The sequence below is a fragment of the Glycine soja genome, chromosome 18 (assembly GCF_004193775.1).
Source record: "Glycine soja cultivar W05 chromosome 18, ASM419377v2, whole genome shotgun sequence".
NCBI lineage: Eukaryota > Viridiplantae > Streptophyta > Magnoliopsida > Fabales > Fabaceae > Glycine > Glycine soja.
In genome coordinates, this window is record NC_041019.1 from 13,919,682 (window position 1) to 13,939,047 (window position 19,366).

The 19,366-nt window shown below is 36.4% G+C and overlaps 1 pseudogene; it reads right to left on the reverse strand.

Moving 5' to 3' along the window:
- Positions 1–976: 976 nt before the first annotated feature.
- Positions 977–19,285, reverse strand: LOC114396969 (annotated as a pseudogene).
- Between the last annotated feature and the right edge of the window lie 81 nt (positions 19,286–19,366).

The following is a 19,366-nucleotide window of genomic DNA, read 5'->3' on the forward strand; positions in this document are numbered from 1 at the left end:
TACAACCATGAGGAGGAACATCGAGCACATGAAGACCAAAAGCAGTAGTATGCGCATATTTAGACAACCAGTCAGCAACTGTGTTTGCTTCACGATAACAATGGGAAACTCGAAACGTCCAATTTCCTATCATCAACTCAAGTATGGACTCAACAAGAGGAGCAAAAGGATCACCTTTCTGCACTCGTTTATTTAAAATATAATCCACTGCTGAAGTAGAATCAGTCTCAATCCATAGCTGTGAAATGCCCTTCTCTTTCACAAGCTTGAGGGCAGTGAGGACACTCCACATCTCAGATACCACAATAAACTGATGAATACTAGGTTTTGTTGAATCCGATGATCTAACACAAAATGAAGGAATAAAATAAGATATTGCAGTTTGTCACACCTAATAAACACATGTTCTTCTATAATGAAAGACACACTAAGGACCCTAACATAATCCTCAAATTCACTTAATTTAAACAAGGGTTACCCGCAAGACAAGTTTCCAAGATTTAGAGCAAAGCCAAAACACCAAGAACCTGTGGAATCACGAAAAACTCCTGAACAACTAGTAAGATGTTGCAGAGCCTTATATGACCCATCTACATTAGCTTTGATCCATCCTACCTCAGTAAAAATCCACTCAACTGAAACCTTTTGATAGCGCCCCCCTGTGAATTGCCCATAAATGAACAATTTGAATCACACCCACCAATGTGAGAAATATTGCGAGAAATTGACAAATGATTGTGGAGACGTCCAAAACCACAATATTGTATTTGCAATTGTGCTTGTAGACCACAACTTAAAACATGCCTTCAACTAACAATGGAAAAAAGAAGGAAAATTTGCAACTTCAGCCCATACCTTTTGAAGCATCCCACCACATTGTTGGATCTGGATCTTTAGAAGGTGTCACATCAGTCATGGTTGCATCATCATTTATATGTGCTAACTGGATGGAGCAACCTGAACCTGTTTTAGTGTTCTAACTTGTAGGATGATCACCTGGATTTTCTGTGCCATTGGATGTGGATATGCTAGTTCCAGAAGAAGGCACGTCATTGTGATTTATAAGCCCTGTACAAAATCCTTCATGAGTCTTATCTGTATGCTTTGTTGGGGTTGAGCACACCAAACCTATTGGAGCATTTTGACTAGATTGGTTACTTGGATTTTCATGGGCCTCAGGTTCAGATACCTTCACTTCAGAAGGATTGATCTGGTGTGTGTTAGCACAATCTGAGGTTTGTGGTATGCCAGAAAGCCCATGACAGGATATAATGCAAGCTAAGACATCCACAGTAGACCGTAGAACATGAGGAAGAACATCTGTTGAATGTGTCACTTGAAAACAAACAACTATATCAAGCAGATTGAAAGAAAAGGAATAAGATGGTTACAAGATCTAATCTGAAAGTAAAAATAAATAAATATCAGGATACTTTGTCTAAAATTGTTGCTGATAATTGTTCTCTTAAGTAGTTCATCTGACAAGCATCAAGTGTTGTTGACTCAAAATAAAGCCACTGATCTATGATTACTCTAACTACATCATCAGAAGACAAAGACTCGTGTTCCTCTGTACAATCCTTTGTTGGAGCAACAATGATCTCTTTGGAAAGCAAGAATAATGGAAGTAGTCTAACAACAGTACAGTTCCTTATGCACATGCCGCAGTCATGGCTAGTTATCTCATTCTCATCATATACAACTAGAGAGAAATAAAAACTTTCTGTAGAAGCAAGCTTCATTGCTTCATGATGATGAATCAAGATTGATTCAAGGTGTTTTGATGATAACAAAGATGATGACAAAAAGCCCATGAGAATGATTTCAAGATTGAGTCAAGAACAATTCAAGAATCAAGAGAAGTTTCAAGTTTCAAGTTTTCAAGAATCAAGAATAATCAAGAACAAGATTCAAGAATCAAGAAAAGACTCAATCAAGATAAGTACTAAAAAGTTTTTCAAAACATTGAGTAGCACCTGAATTTTTCACAAAACCTTTTACCAAAGAATTTTTACTTTCTGGTAATCGATTACCAGTTTATTGTAATCGATTACCAGTAGCAAAGATTGTTTTCAAAAAGCTTTCAACTGAATTTACAACATTCCAATTGATTTCAAAATGGTGTAATCGATTACAATGATTTGGTAATCGATTACTAGTGTGTTTGAACGTTGAAATTCAAATTCAAATGTGATGAGTCACATCCTTTCACAAAAATGCTTTGTGTAATCGATTACAATGATTTGATAATCGATTACCAGTGATAAGTTTTGAATAAAAATCAAAAGATGTAACTCTTCCAATGGTTTTCAAGTTTTTCTAAAAGTTATAACTCTTCTATTGGTTTTCTTGACCAGACATGAAGAGTCTATAAAAGCAAGACCTTAACTTGCATTTTAAATACAATTGAATACATTGATTTCAATCCTTTACAACCCTTGAGTCTCTTTGAACATTTCTTCTTCTTCTTCCTTTGTTAAAAGCTTTCTTAAGTTTTCTGGTTTTCAAAACCTTGAAAACAAAACTTGTGCTATTCATCTTTTTCATTCCCTTCTCCCTTTGCCAAAAAAAATTCACCAAGGACTAACCGCCTGAATTCTTTTATGTCTCCCTTCTCCCTTGTCAAAGAATTCAAAACGACATAGTCTGAGAATTCTTTTGATTCTTCCCTTTCCCATAAACAAAAGATTTCAAAGGACTAACCGCCTGAGAATTCTTTTGTTTCCCCATTCACAAAGTTTCAAAGGACTAACTGCCTGAGAACTTTGTCTTAACACATTGGAGGGTACATCCTTTGTGGTACAAGTAGAGGGTACATCTACTTGGGTTGTTGTGACTGAGAACAAGAGAGGGTACATCTCTTGTGGATCAGTTCTAGTGGAGGGTACATCCACTAAGTTGTTCAAAGAGAACAAGGGAGGGTACATCCCTTGTGGATCTTTTCCTGTAAAGGAATTTACAAGGTTGAAAAGAAATCTCAAGGACCGTAGGTTGCTTGGGGACTGGATGTAGGCACGGGTTGTTGTCGAACCAGTATAAAACTCTTGTGTGTTTATCTTCTTCTTCCCTACTCTTTTAATTTCCACTGTGCACTTTAATTATCACTTTTACTTTTGGTTAAGTTTCTATCTTTGTTCTTTATTTTCTTAACATTATAGTAAAAGCCAAAGAAGGATAATTTTTAATTAGTAAAGGTCTAGTAATAATTAATTCAACCCCCCTTCTTAATTATTCCGAGGCCACTTGATCCAACACTTTCCTGTGGTGACAACTCAGAATTTATAGAATGACTATTTAAGGAAACATTATTGCCACTTTTAGTTTTAACAAAAATCTTTTTTCCACTTTTGGAAGGAAAAAACAGTTTCCCAACCATTGGATACATCCCTGCTACCAAAACAACTTTAAGTATACCAGGATCGTGGGCATTTGAGCAATAGCTTGTAAACTGCCCATGAATAAGCCCATTCTGATATAGTTCTGCTGCTAAATTCTTACGCATACCAGATAACTTGTTCATAATGCTTTGAGAAACAAAGTACTGAGAACAAAACCGTGATTCTAGACCCATTTCCTTTGAATTATGCCAGCATTCAAATGCTGCTACTATAGCAAACTGGTCACCACAACCCCCATACAAAGAACCAAGCTCAGATCTAGCAGCTGAAGCTCTCTTCTTTTCATCAGGTAAAATGGGATGCACAAATGGATCATTAAACTCGAATGCACAAGCAAGAGTTAAAGCTGGATCAAGACATATCATCAATATGGAAAAAATAAGCATCCTGCCTGTTGATGGATGAATAGGAAGACAGCCAAGCTTCTGCCCTAGCTGAGTGAGTTGTTCATCAACTGACAATGCCCCAATCTCTTGAAGAACTCCAACAGCATTTCGTACAGACTCAGAACCTGGAGGATCTAATGTCCAATCTCTTAGAAGGATTCATCAATGGCAGAAAACAATTTTGCTGTGTCCACTTCCTCTCATCATTCACATCAATCTTTTCCTTCGATTTCAGAAAAGCTTGATGATTCCAACTATCTATTCTGGTGTCATCAAGTAGAACCAATGATAAAATCTCACAAGCTTCATCGATTTGTAGTGAATCCTTCAATCTGGATGCAGGAATTGAAAATCCTGCACATGAAATTTGCGAACAGCAAGATCAGGTTCTGTTAACCAGGCTTCATTCGACATTATTGAAGATGATCCTTTCTCAAGTGCTTGAATTTCACTCATTCCTATCAATTCTGGGAGAAGATTCACGACTACTTCCATTTGCATACACAAGCTCGAGCTCATCAATTGCGCATGTAGAAGCTCCAGCAATTAGATGCCAACAATGCCTTTTTAAATGGTGTCCTTCAAGAGGAAGTCTACATGACTCAACCTCCTGGTTTTGAGCACGAGAATAAGGGTCTTGTTTGCAAGCTAAACAAGGCTATCTATGGCCTAAAACAAGCCCCAAGGGCATGGTTTGAAAAGCTCAAGAGCACTCTCCTCTCCTACAGTTTCCAACCCAGCAAATGTGATGCCTAACTCGTTGTCTACAAGGATTTGTTTACTGTGGTTTATATGTTGGTGTATGTACATGACATTATTGCCACTGGCAGCAATCCCATCTTCATCAAATCCTTAGTTTCCAAGCTGAATTTGGAGTTATCTCAAAGATTTGGGTGACCTTGATTATTTTTTGTGCATAGAGGTCAAGGGTCAGTCCAATGGCTCTCTTTTACTTACCCAATCTAAGTACATTAGGGATTTGTTGACTAAGACTGAAATGGATGAGGTCAATCCCATCTCTTCTCCCATGCTTGGTGGCTGTAAGCTCTCCAAAGCAGCTTCTGAAGACTTTGTTGATCCTACACTCTACAAGTCAGTAGTTGGTGCATTGCAGTATGCAACAATTACTAGGCCAGAAATCAGTTTTTCGATCAACAAAGTCTGCCAATTCATGGGTGCTCCCACTGAACAACATTGGCAAGCAGTAAAGAGAATATTGAGGTATCTTAAAGGCACCGTTCACTATGGTTTGTCTTTACAACCTAATTAGTGGAAAATAGCTCCACATATAGGAATCACCAATATATACTTAGAGTTTTGGTTCTTTAATCCATCATGATTAGTATTGTATTAGGGAACCAAACCTCCACATGGGAGACTTCATTGGTGATTGTAAAAATCACAGTACAACTTGTATTGAAACTTATCTAATATATAATATTATTTTTGCAGATCCAAAAAAAAAAACTCTAATAATACAACAGTGAGGGAAAGACAAAAAAAAAGTATGAAAAGCAAAAAATAAAGAGGGAGGCAAAGCAAGGAAGTAAAATTCAACAATCTTGGTTATTTATCAGAGTCTCTTAAAAAATCCTTCTCTAAGCACAACACTTAAAAAACTACCCATAACCCAAGAGTACTGATAAGGATGAAATTGTACTTGAAAAGTTTTGGTGACAGAAAAAGAGGGGAAGACATAGTTTGGCATCAATAAAAGATTGGAATTGAAATATACTTGAGGAGAAATATTCCCCCTTTGTTCTCAAATACCAAAATTCTGTTACCCTAAAATTTGGGTAGAATGAAAGAAATTAACTTACAGGTCATTTTTTTTATCGGCAAAAATAATATATATATATATATATATATATATATATATATATATATATTTTGAAGTACCAGAGGTACAAAGATACATAGTTGAGATAGACCATACAATTGGTTCCGTATATCAGACTTAGCACAGTCTCGATAGGAACCAAACGATGGCTATGAACATAAGGCTGTATATACTGTTATCCTATGCTGCTATCCTCAGCTAATAGACAAAACCATTCCTAAGATTACTCGACCATTGGTTAAAATGCATTGTAAAATCTTTCTCCAAACTTCTAAGCCAAGTCCAAAGTAAGAATATTGCATCTTCAAACACTTTGTTGCCATTGAATGTTACGTTGGCAAACAATATGTTGTTCCTATGCTGCCATGTGGACCATGTCAAAGCTAGCCACCAGCACTGCCACCTATTGACCCTTATGCCCACAGCCAAAACAGATGCATGTTGGAGAAAATGTTGCTTTGGGGTTTGTGGGAAAAGACCTTGTATATTCAACCAAGACAGGGATTCCCACCAAATAGGTTGGATTTTGTTGCAGTGGATAAACAAGTGGGCTGAATCCTCCTCCATGTTTCTGCAGAATGGACAAGACAAGTCATTGGTCTGCACCTGCCGCCTTTGTAAGTTTGTTCCTGTTGGCAACCTGTCTCTGAGTAACCTCCAGGCAAAGACTGAAATTTTGCTTGGGATCTTTATTTTCCATAGTTCCTCAAAACATTATTTTGACTCTCCTCGACTGTTTCCCCCTTAACATATTGTAAGCACTTTGTGCCAAATAATTGCCGCTTGGATTTGCCTTCCACACCCACTCATCACTTCTATGTTGCTGTATTATCTTGCCTTCAACATCTCTTAGGAAACTAAAAACTGTGGCAATCTCATTGTCGAATAGTGGCCTCCTCCATATGAAATCCCACTCTCATCCTATGTCCTTTTGATCTCCCATCTTCCTAATGATTTGATTTTGCTGGCAAGAAATGAGATATAATCTAGGGTATTTTGCTGATAATGTTTCCTCCCAACTAACCCATATATCCTCCCAGAACTTGATCCTATCACCACATCCAACCCTCCACATCGTTCCATTTTGGAGAGCCCGTCCCTGTTGCATGTGAAGAAAAGCCATTTTTAAGTCCCTCCACCATATTAATTCATTGGTAACTCTAGATGTTGTATCCAGGCTCCTCCAACCACCATATTTTGACTCCAATACCCTAGCCCATAGTTGTCCTCCAACCCTCCACATCGTTCCATTTTGAAAGTCTTAATGTCCTTGAGGCCTAGTCCTTCTTTTTCTTTTGGTAGGCACACGGTCTCCCACTTAATCTAAGCAATCTTGTTATGCTCAGGTCTGCCACCCCAAAGGAATCTTCGTTGTAAGCTCACCAGCTTATCCACCACTCTATTAGGGACCCTAAAAAATGAAAAGAAGTAAATGGGAATCGATGTTAGTCTCGACTGTATAAGGGTCACTCTCCCCCCAAAGGAAACGTGTCTTTGCTTCCACTTAGCTAATTTTCTCTCACACTTATTAATGATGGGATCCTACAACTGACATCGCCTCGGGTTTGCCCCAATGGGTATGCCCAAGTACACAAAAGGAATGGCCAACAAATTACAATTCAAGTAATTGGCTGCAAGTTGCTTCCACTGATCAAGCACTCTTATTGCTCCAAAACTGCTTTTTGCAAAGTTAATTTTGAGACCTGGTGCGAGTTCGAAAGTCCTCAGGATAGATTTAATAACCTGATGGAAGCTTGCTTGTGGGGCTTCTATGGAGGCTGGATCTTTGAGCTTCAATGGTGATTTTCCACCATGGAGATGCAGCGGAAGACAAAGGAGAATAGGTGAGAGGAGGCGCCATCCACTAGGGAATAAGCCATGGAAGAAGGAGCTTCACCACCAAAATGAGCCTTGGATAAAAAGCTTGGAGAGGATGCTTCAATGGAGGAAAAGAAAGAGGGAGAGAAAGAGAGAGGGGGGAGCACGAAATTGAAGGAAGAAAAAGGGAGAGAAGTTGAACTTTGAGTTGTGTCTCACAAGACTCTCATTCATCAAAGTTACAACAAGTGTTACACATGCTTCTATTTATAGACTAGGTAGCTTCCTTGAGAAGCTTTCTTGAGAAAAATTCCTTGAGAAGCTTCTTTGAGAAAACTTCCTTGAGAAGCTAAAGCTTAGCTACACACACCCCTCTCATAACTAAGCTCACCTCCTTGAGAAGCTTCCTTAAGAAGATTCCTAAAGAAGCTAGAGCTTAGCTACACATACCTCTCTAATAGCTAAGCTCACCTCCTTGAGATGAGAAGCTAGACCATAGCTACACACACCCAATAATAGCTAATCTCACCCCCATGACAAAATACATGAAAATACAAAAAAAGTCCCTACTACAAAGACTACTCAAAATGCCCCGAAATACAAGGCTAAAACCCTATACTACTAGAATGGCCAAAATACAAGGCCCAAACGAAGGAAAAACCTATTCTAATATTTACATAGATAAGCGCGCTCTTACTTAGCCCATGGGTTCGAAATCTACCCTAAGGCTCATGAGAACCCTAAGGCCTTCCCTTGGATCTCTAGCCCAATCTACTTGGAGTCTTCTATCCAATGCCTTTGCGGGGTAGGATTGCATCATAACCTTGACATTCTCCATTGTTGCCTCACCAAAGAAAATTGTGTCATCCGCGTATTGGAGTATGCTTATTCTTACATTGTTTGAACCCACTGGAAAACCTCTGAACAAGTTTTTCTCCATAGCTTTCTTCAACAACCTATTTAGAGCTTCAACAACCACATTAAAGAGAAGGGGTGCTAATGGATCCCCTTGCCTGAGTTCTCTTTGTGGAATGAACTCAGCTGAGGGGCTTCCATTCACTAGAATCGAAATAGATGCAGATCTTAAACACCCCTCAATCCATTTGATCCATTTGGAGCTAAAGCATGTTCTTCTCAGCATGTATAACAAGAAATCCCATGATACTGAATCATATGCCTTCTCATAGTCTACTTTAAACACAAGGCATGATTTTTTGCTCCTTTTAGCTTCTTCGATCACCTCATTTGCTATCATCAAATTGTGTAACAGATTTCAACCCCCTACGAAAGCAGATTGGGTTTCATCAATTATGAGCGGCATCACCATCTTCATTCTTTTAGCCAACAGCTTGGCCACTATCTTGCACATACAGCCTATTAAAGAAATAGGTCTATAATCATTTAGGAGTTGTGGGTCAGCCATCTTTGGAATTAGGGCTATAAAAGATGCATTACAACCCCTTGGGAAAGTTCCATTTGCATGGAATTCAGCTAGAAACTGAAGGACATCAGGTTTGAGTATATGCCAGAATTTCTTGATGAACTTGAAGTTTAGTCCATCTGGGCCTGGACTTTTGTCACTCCCACAGTCCCTTATAGCCTATTTTACTTCTTCCTCTTGAAAATATCCCTGCAGCATATCATTTTGTGGTTGATCAATAGTCTGAAAAGAGATTCCATCCAGCCGGGGTCTATGATGATCAGGTTCTTGAAATCTTTGCAAGAAAAACAATCTGACTTCCTCTTTCACTCGTGCTGGCTTGTAAATCCAGGTTCCATCAGACATGATTCATTTTAGAGAATTGTTCCTGCGATTAGCATTCATCAACAAGTGAAAGCAACGTGAGTTGCAATCGCCTTCTTTGATCCATCTAGGCCTCGCCTTCTACCTTGGAAGAGACTCATGCGATTGAGCAGCTACCCATAATGCTTCCTGTAGCTGTTTCTTTGTCAACACTTCTTGGGGAGATAGTTGTCTATGGATTGTATCCTCTTCCATCTTGTTTAAGTCAGCCTCAATCTTCTTGACCTTCTTAAGAGTATCTCCGAATTTTCCCTATTCCAAATCTTCAGCCTTTCTTTGAGTCTTTTTATTTTTTCTTTAAGCACAAAACCTCCCCATCCCCACTGCTGATTGGAATTCCAGCGTTACAGGTCATAAAAAGACATATTTGACATTTCATTTATTTCTTATATGATTTAACTCCCAAGCAAGATAACAGAGTTCTATATATTCCTTTATTAATCTTCCAAATCCATCTCACCCTCTCTAGTGTAAAATTCATGCATTTATATTTATTTATAGCATACTCTGCTCATTCTACTAAAAATATAATTAATAATTACTAACTATAATTCCTTCAGCTAAAGGAAACCAACCCATTGGGATCACCTAATATAGAATCATTGTGAATTCTCTGATGTAGCATAAAAACCATTTCTTTTTCTCATTTTTTGATATTTATCTCATTACATTTTTGGGAGATTATACAGAACTTTATCCTTCTATAATGGAATATAAGAATCACTAAATTTTCAGATATCAATTAGGGAAGCTGAATACCTGTAGACAAAGCTCCTCAATAAGCATTCTCTTAATTTCAGGAACCTGAAAATCTGGCAAGGAAGCTACTTGAACTTTTGAATATAGACGATAACAAATTCCAGGATGACAACGACTAGCACATCCCTCTCTTTGCTTAGCACTTGCTTTAGAAATCCAAGATGATTGGAGAGTAAACACATTATGATAAGGATCATAACTTTTTTCTTTCACAAGCCCAATGTCTATAACATACACTATATCATCAAGAGTCACAGCAGTTTCAGCAATATTGGTATAGAGAAAATTTTGCGGCAACCAAGGCTTGGGGGCATAAAATCCTGCTCTTGCTCAATGGCTGCATACATATTTTTTTTATCAATTGCTCTATCAGAACAACATCAACAACTTTAGGGTTGACTGTCGCAAGATATTTATCTAGTAAATTCTTCCCTTCTTGGTTGGAAAAATCATTATCCATGTGCTTCTTCAGCAATTCAACAGCTACTTGTTGATTTTCCTTCTCAGAAATCTCCAACGCAGTTGTTCCATCTTTGGCTCTTAAATGACAGTTTGCCCCTAAAGATAAGAGCATGCACATATCACCTACTTTACCTTTTCTAGCAAAAACCATTAATGGATTGAGGCCAATTAATGAATGCTGATAATCAAAGACCTTTGGGCTAGCTTTTGAATAAACAAGCTCTAACAGTGAGCACCACTCATCATTAGACCAAGCCAAATTAATCGCATCATCTAGAGACAACTTTTCTACCTGACTTAGCTCATGGTTATCTGCTCCTGATTTTATAATAGAAAGTACATCCTCCAAGTAGTAAGTTTTGACCTGACGACAGAGCAAGTAGACATTGCAGTCAAATGAAACTAGTTGGTAGTTTATTCACAAACGAATACTGTATAGTGTATATATAGGTACCGGATATGTGAGCCCTGGAACATAGATAATTGGGCAGACACCAAAATATTGAGAAAATCTTGCAGCATCAACACTGGCACTCATTAGTATCTGTAATATCACAACAACAGGAGGGAAGATAAAGGTTACAAAGATTGGTAAAAAAAGTTGAAAAATGATATGCATATTCAGTTATGAATTAAATAATCAATTGACTGGATGAAAAAGAAACAAATAAATCAATATAAGAACATTGAACAGACCAGACATAGGTGGGGATTTGAAGGGAGCATCTCTCTGCATACAAGTTAAAAAAAAAAATCAGAGATACTACTCCAAAAACCAGGGTGATATTTATATACAACCTATCAAGGACCAATTCACTTTAAAGCTTTAGAATTTAGGAAGAAGCCCAAAAAGATTTCATATCTCTAACAAACCCCATTATTTATTTGGTCCTAAGGCGAGAACAAAGCAAGGGACCGTTTTACATTGAGCAAAAAATTAACTTAATTACAAGTAATGGGGATGGTAGAGATCAAACTTCTAACTATGTTCACAGAAGCTCTGATACTATATCGAAGACCAAGATTTTTTTAAATGAAGAATATCAAGAATGATTTTAAATATATAATATAATGCTTCAAGGGGAGAAGGAAAATTAAATTAAATAAAAAGAAAAGAAACTAAATAAATGATTCCCAACACAAAAAAATGTCATATATTATAACACTAGTCATTTGACAAATTGTCTAATAGATCAGCATGAAGAAGCAAGAAGCGTGTTCATATGCACGTGTGAAGTTGTGGCACTATGTTGAATAAACTGAGAGAGAGAGAAGGAAGAGAAAACTTGTTGAACAGAAAGGATGATTTTACTGATTATCAAAGTTAATTACAGAAGGTTACAAAAGAGGTATATATATAGACCTCTATTTTGTTATTGTAACAGATTGTAACTAACTAACAAAATTGTAACTAACTAACGAAACCTAACCAACTCTAACTGATTCTAACCAACTCTAACAGAAGAGATATATATAGACCTCTGTTTTACTAGTAGCCCTTACAATTAGTTTACAAAACTATTTTCACAATTGACTAACAGTATGCTTTAATACCCCCCTCAAACTCAAGGGGAAGAGTTTTCAAGAGAAACACTCTTCACATTGAGTTTGCCTTGAAGAACTTCAAATCATGATGCAGAAAGAGGCTTGGTGAGAATATCAGCCCACTGATATAGAGCTGGAACATGGACAATAGTAAACTGATTGACTAGAATATTCTCTCTTACAAAAAAGACATCAATTTCCATGTGTTTGGTACGGCTATGAAAAATTGGATTGTGTGCAATAGAAACTGCACTTTGATTATCACAAAAAAATAACAGTAGTGAATGAAACTTGCAATTCTGTTAGCAGAGTATGAATCCAAGTTAATTCAGTGGAAGTTTGAGCTATACTGCAATACTCAGCTTTTGTACTAGACCTGGCAATAACTTTCTGCTTTCGAGAGCCCCAAGAGATTAAGTTTGGACCAAGAAAAATAGCAGTCCCTGAGGTAGAGTGCTTGTCATCCACATCTGATGCCCAGTCAGCATCACAAAAAGCTCGAATAACTAAGGGTTTTGTAACAGATGTAGGTTGAAGAAGCAAACCATGAAACAAAGTGCCCTTCAGATACCTTAATATCCTTTTTACCACTATCCAGTGAGAATCCGAAGGAGCACCCATAAATTGGCAAACTTAGTTGACATCAAAACTAATCTCAAGTCTAGTAAGGGTAGCATACTGTAACGCACCAACTACAGACTTGTATAAGGTTGGATCATGAAAGACATCAGCACCATGTCGAGACAACTTGTAGTTGGATACCATTGGAGAAGAGATAGAGTGAGCTTCAACCATGTTAGTCTTGTGAAGTAAATCTCTAATGTATTTGGTCTGAGTCATAAGGATAGAATTGTTGGGTAGATACTTGATTTCCAGACCCAGGAAATAATCTAGATGACCAAGTTGCTTGAGTGAAAAAGCAGTGTTTAACTTGTATGTAATATGTTGTATTAGTGATATTGAACTACCTATTAGAATGATATCATCCACATAGACAAAGAGATAAACAACATGCATCTGTTGGCGAAAAATGAATAAAGATGAATCACTTTTGCTTCCAATAAAACCAAACTATAGTAAAGTAGATTTTAGCCTGTCAAACCATTGCCTTGGAGCATGTTTTAAGCCATAAATGGCTTTATTGAGTTTGCATACCAATGACTTATCTGCAACTTCAAAACTAGGAGGCTGAGTCATGAAAATAGTTTCTTCAAGTGACCCATTCAGAAAAGCATTATTTACATCAAGTTGAAATAATTTCCACCCATGAGACAAAGCCAAAGTAAGGATGATCCGAATAGTAACAGGTTTGATCACATGAGAAAAGGTTTCATGAAAACCAAAACCATGCACTTGATGAAATCCTTTGGCTACCAATCGAGCTTTGAACCTGTTAATGGAACCATCAGCATTTTCCTTTACCCTAAAAACCCATTTAAAAACAATAGCTTGCCCATTAGGAAGTAATGATACCAAGTCCCAACTTTTGTTCTTTAGCAGGGCATCATACTCTTGTCGCATAGCAGTGAGCCAATTTGCATTTGCCAAAGCCTGTTTTATAGTTTAAGGCTCAGAATGAGTTAGAAACAGAGAAGGATGTAACCTAGGGTTGTGAATACCAGATTTGGACCTTGTTTGCATACATAGGATGAGTATTGACATGTATATAATTTGGTACAGAAATAGATTCTGAAGAGGATGAAGCAAGGGTAGTAGACTCTGAATGACAGGCTGAACAGAGGAAGATACAATGGAAGTAGAATTTTGAGGTATAGGCTCAATGGTTCCAGAAGACTGAGTTGATAAAGGAGAAAAACAAGGAGGAACAAGGGGAATAGAAGCTATATTAGACACTTGAGATGTCTGAGAAATGGAAAAGACAGAGGGTGGAGAAACATTTGGATTGAGACTAAAGTAGGAATTAAGGTTAGTGACTCAACTAGTAGAGGTGGGAAACAGATCAAAATAGGTGAACCCTAATTCATTGAACAAAAAATCTTTAGAAATGTACACTTTACCAGAAGAAGATAAGCATTTGTAACCCTTATGGGAAGAGGAATACCCTAGGAATAAACATTCTTCAGAATAGAAATTCAGTTTATGTGTATGATTTGGTCTCAATAAAGGAAAACAGGCACACCCAAAAGTTTTAAGAAAATGATAATCAGGTTCCTTTTAAAACAAGGTAACAAAGGGAGTGGAAAATTTTAGAGAAGCAGTGGGAAGCCTGTTAATGAGATAAACAAATGTAGTAAAAGCATAATCCCATAATTGCAAAGGTAAAGATGCATGATGCAGCAATGTGAGACCCAGATCAATTATATGTCTATGGTTTCTCTCAACCACACCATTCGGATGATGTGTGTAAGGACAGGTAAGTCTGTGAGAAATGCCAAAAGAGACTAAAAGTGTGGAAAAGGGTTTGTATTCCCACCCCAATTAGACTGGACACTTTTGATTTTGAGGTTAAGCTGTAGTTCAACCATGGACTTGAAAGTTTGAAAAACAAACATGGTTTCAGCTTTGGAATTTATAGGATATATCCAAGTATACCTGGAGAAAACATCAATGAAAGAAACATAATATTTATAACCAAAATATGAGGTAATATGAGAAGGTCCCCACAAATATGTAAAAATGAGCTCTAAAGGAGACTAGATAGAAGTAGAAGTATGAGAAGGTAATCTATGAGATTTACCCATACAACAAGAAGCACAAAACCCTGTGGAATTTTTATTTGATGAAGAAATATTACAATGAGTGAGAACAAGTTTCATTACATGATCATTAGGATGCCCTAACCTAGCATGCCAAAGATTAGCAATACTGAGAGAAGAAGAAACAGAATCAGACATTACAGTAGAACTATTATTATTAATAGTGAGAGCTGGACTAGGAGAGGCAACACTTGAAACAGCAGACATCAGTAGTGAAGGACTCTCCTGAAGTTTGAGATTATGAAAGGAGTAAAGTCCATCAGTACCAACAACTCCTTTAAGAAGGACATTACTGGTCTCCTGAGATTTTACAAGACACACGTGAAGGTGAAATTCAAAGAAAACAGAGTTATCTTTGGCAAATTGACTAACACTTAACAAATTTTTCAAAATTGAAGGAACATGTAGTAACTTGTGAAGTTCTAAGGTTATGCCAACATCATTAGGAGATATAAATGATGAAGAACCAATGTTAGAAATACTTAAACCTTCACCATTGCTTATGAATATCTGATCTGGTCCATCAAAGTGGGTGAATTGTTTAATATTTTGTGAGTCTCCAGTCACATGAAAACTAACTCCAAAATCTGGAATCCAGGTGGTACTAGCTTGCCCATTCCCTTGAGAGGTTGAACTAGTGAGCATGGCACTGGGTTAACTATGATTTGGACCATGATTCTTGGAATTCACATTAACTCAAGTGTTTGAGGTTTTGACTGAACTAGTAGAGTATGAGATTTGTTATAAAGTAGTGTGATCAATGAAAGCTAAAGATTCATGAGGATGGAAGGTCACATCAGACTGAAAATGGCAAACATTAACTGTGTGCCCAAATTTAAGACAGATTTGACATTGAAAATTTGCAAATCGTCCACCACCATGGCTCGCACCACAGTCCGAAAAGGCACCACAACTACCACCACAACCATACGCACCGCGAGAACCACCAGAATCTCCAGTTTTATAGGCATTTGGATACAAACAGCCTTGCACACAATTTATCGAAGCAGAGTTCATCACCTGTGCTTCTTTGTTGTAGCGCATGAGTCGAATTTCATGTCCATAGAGCAACGCTTCAATCTCTGTGATGGACGGAGTTCGCTTTTTGCTTTCAATAACAAAAATCACCGACGCATAATCCGACGGCAGTCCTTCAAGCAGCACGTCAACGTATTCCTCATGACGAGCAGGGGCACCAACACTAGCAAGTTCATCCATAAATCCTTTGATCATTCGCAAGTACTCCTCAATTGTTTTGCCGTCAAAAGTAACTGCTCTCATGGCAGTGTGGAGCTGTCGTGCTTGAGTTTTAGTGTGAAGGCTACAATGCTCATGAATTTTATCACAAACCTGATAGAAATGATGTGAACCAAGAACACACGACAACACTGATTTAGAAAGGGTTGACTACAGCCATACCAGGAGTGTTTGATCTTGGACCTCCCAGGCTTCATAATCAGGGATGATACGATCAGCAACATGATCATCCTCTGTGAGATAACGAGGAGGAATAATCGGATTAACCATGAAGCGTTGCAATCTATGTGACTTAATAACTGGTTCAACGTGTTGACACCAGTGAAGATAGTTGGAATATCAAGCTTTTCAGCCACAGAGTTGGGAAATGATTGAGGAACTGAACTGGAAGGAGCAAAAGCCATGAACACAAAACACTGGACCTTGCAAAGGAACTAGGAATTCAAAAAAATGGCTAGAGATACCATGTTGAATAAACTGACAGAGAGAGAAGGAAGAGAAAACTTGTTGAACAGAAAGGCTGATTTTACTGATTATCAAAGTTAATTACAGAAGATTACAAAAGAGGTAGATATAGACCTTTGTTCTATTGTTGTAGCAGATTATAACTAACTAATAGAATTGTAACTAACTAACAAAACCTAACCAACTCAAACTGATTCTAACCAACTCTAAGATAGGTGTTGTTAGCCCTTACAATTAGTTTACAAAACTGTTTTCACAGTTGACTAACAGCATACTCTAATACACTAGCATAATCATCTGAAACTATTATTCTTGGATGAAGGAACTGACATAGGCAACTGTAATTTGAGGATTAATATGAAATTGAATTGTTATTTGTATTGATGGTTTTAACAAAATAATTTGTTCAAAAAAGATTAAATATAACGACCATAAACAAGCAAGTACTACAAACATCGAGTTTTTTTAACAAAAGCTTGCTTTTTTAATATCACACATACCATATCATTCAGTAACACGTTTTATATAAAAAGTGGATTTTATTAGAGGAGAGAATACAAAGTGAAATGCTAAGAATAACTTGTGATGTGTACAAGAAAGGATCAACAAAATTATGGAAAGCAACAAGAGCAAAGAAATAGAAATTAATAATTTTTTCAGATGAAACAGAAAATAAGCATTGTTAAAATAGGACAAAGCAGAGGAATAATTGACTGATAATTTTGTGTTTGAATATACAGAAGATGCGTGTTTATATAGGTTAATTACATTAATTTTACATAAATAGAGGATATTTTGTTTTCTCTAAATCAAAGATTATGCACCTATAAATAGAATCAAAATATTATATTCTGATTTTCAACAAAACTAGTGTGGAAAGGAAAGTAAAGAGAGATTTTTCAATAAAATTTGGTAGAAGAAAGCATTAGCATCACTAAACAGCATAAAATTTAAACCATTGCTAACTAGAAATCTCCAAATACTATAGCCTACAACTACAATCCAATTTTATAATCAATTATGTTGCAGGAATTAGTTTTCGACATTTAATTCAAATACAATACAAAGTGAAAAGCTAATAAGTCCCTTTAGATGGTCTACCTGAGTATTGATAACATGAGGTTCGAGTAACTGTCCCTTTCATGAATTTCATCCTGAACAACAAATGAAGGACATCTTGTGAAGAAATTTAATGCTAAGGAAAGGCAGCACATCATATGCACAAGTTATGCAGTGATTCATGAAGACATGATAAATGAAAACAACTGAATTTCACTTCACACAAGTTTTTAAGAGAATCATCAACCATTTTTTTTTTATAAAGAATAATATCAACATTTACATTTCTATTCCTTTAATTATGACTATCATCATAGTTGTGAGTGGGCATCTAAAGACATAAAATCTAGGACTATACCATACTTTATGCACATGCAAGGGGAAGGTTGTGTACAATTACCCCTCCCATACTTTCTCAAAGAGAAGAGCCTCTGCACCAGGGTACGTTAGTTTCTTTTTTATTAGCACTATCTTTTTATAGTAGGTTATCAAATTGAGATTCAAACCATGAATAGTCGAGCTAATTTTTGAATCATGAATCATCATTGGCATTAAATTGTAAGATTAAGAGACAATGAAAGTCACTTCAAAATTCAAATATATCATTTAGATAATATATAATGCTCAACATAAAAAATTTAAACTAGAAATCGATAAAACAACTTAATAAAAAGTCTTATATAACAAAATCATTAGTCATATTTAACTTTGCAAAGCCTTTATTTTAGAAGAATAGAAACGAAGCAATTAAATAGCCAATTAGAGTGCATGCATTAAATGAGTGTAAAAACTAACAAATAAAGTAATGGAATAATCAAATAGGATTAGGTCAGAACTGTTTCCTCAATTCCTTTTCATTTAACAAGTTAAGTTTATATGACCTTTCTATTTTTTTCATGAGAACTGGTGAAAGAAAAGTAAAACAAAGAAGTAATAACAAATTGTTGAATTGAGTGATTTATATCAAGGATACAAAATTACATAGAATAATTCATGTATCATAAGAAACAATGTCATTTGAGATCCATCTTATGATATGAATTGGTAGGTAGCCAAATTGTATCAAATCATGGGGATTCGGATCGTGAATCATAAGATTCTAATAACTATAGACAAATCTAATCATATACCTAGAATTTCCAAAAGTAATGTCCAAGACACTAGCAGGTCTACCTAGCCAAATTTGAAGTTTCAATTAATTAACACATCTGAGGGATTATTCATACTAAAACAATTATTTGTGGCCACCCAACAATGAATAGAATCACAAACAAAGTATTTACCAAAGATTTAGCATCATGTTGGACTATTATAAAAAAGGTAAAGTTAATGAAGTACCATAATTATGTGACTTATGCTAGAAATGTCATCCTTCACAAGCCGTGTCTTCAGACAATGAGAACCTGTAGAAACCAGCACCTTCAAGAGAACTCCAGTTGTACACAGCACAATTGATGATTGCCTTCCACCTCGGCTTTCAAATCTTATTTGGATTGTTGTTTAAAATATGAGCCAATATATTAAATGTGAAGTGTAAACCATGGGTTCTGCATGTGAAGCTATACTAAGAAAGAAGGTAATCCAGTGCTAACACTAGGCATTGAATTTTTCAAGAACAAAAAAGGTAAGAGATCTGTAAAAGAAATAACAATTGGCACTCCAAAATAAACTAGAAGAAAAAGGGTAACAGATTATTGTTTAGTTTTGATTTTAAAGGAGTTTATGTGGAAAAAGATTATTTTAAAATAAGGTTAAATCAAACATTTGTACTCCATTTGTCACTACATAAAAAAAATTAATAAAAAAATTTATATATTTTGGTTCCAACATGAAAATATGATTATTAATTGGTCCTT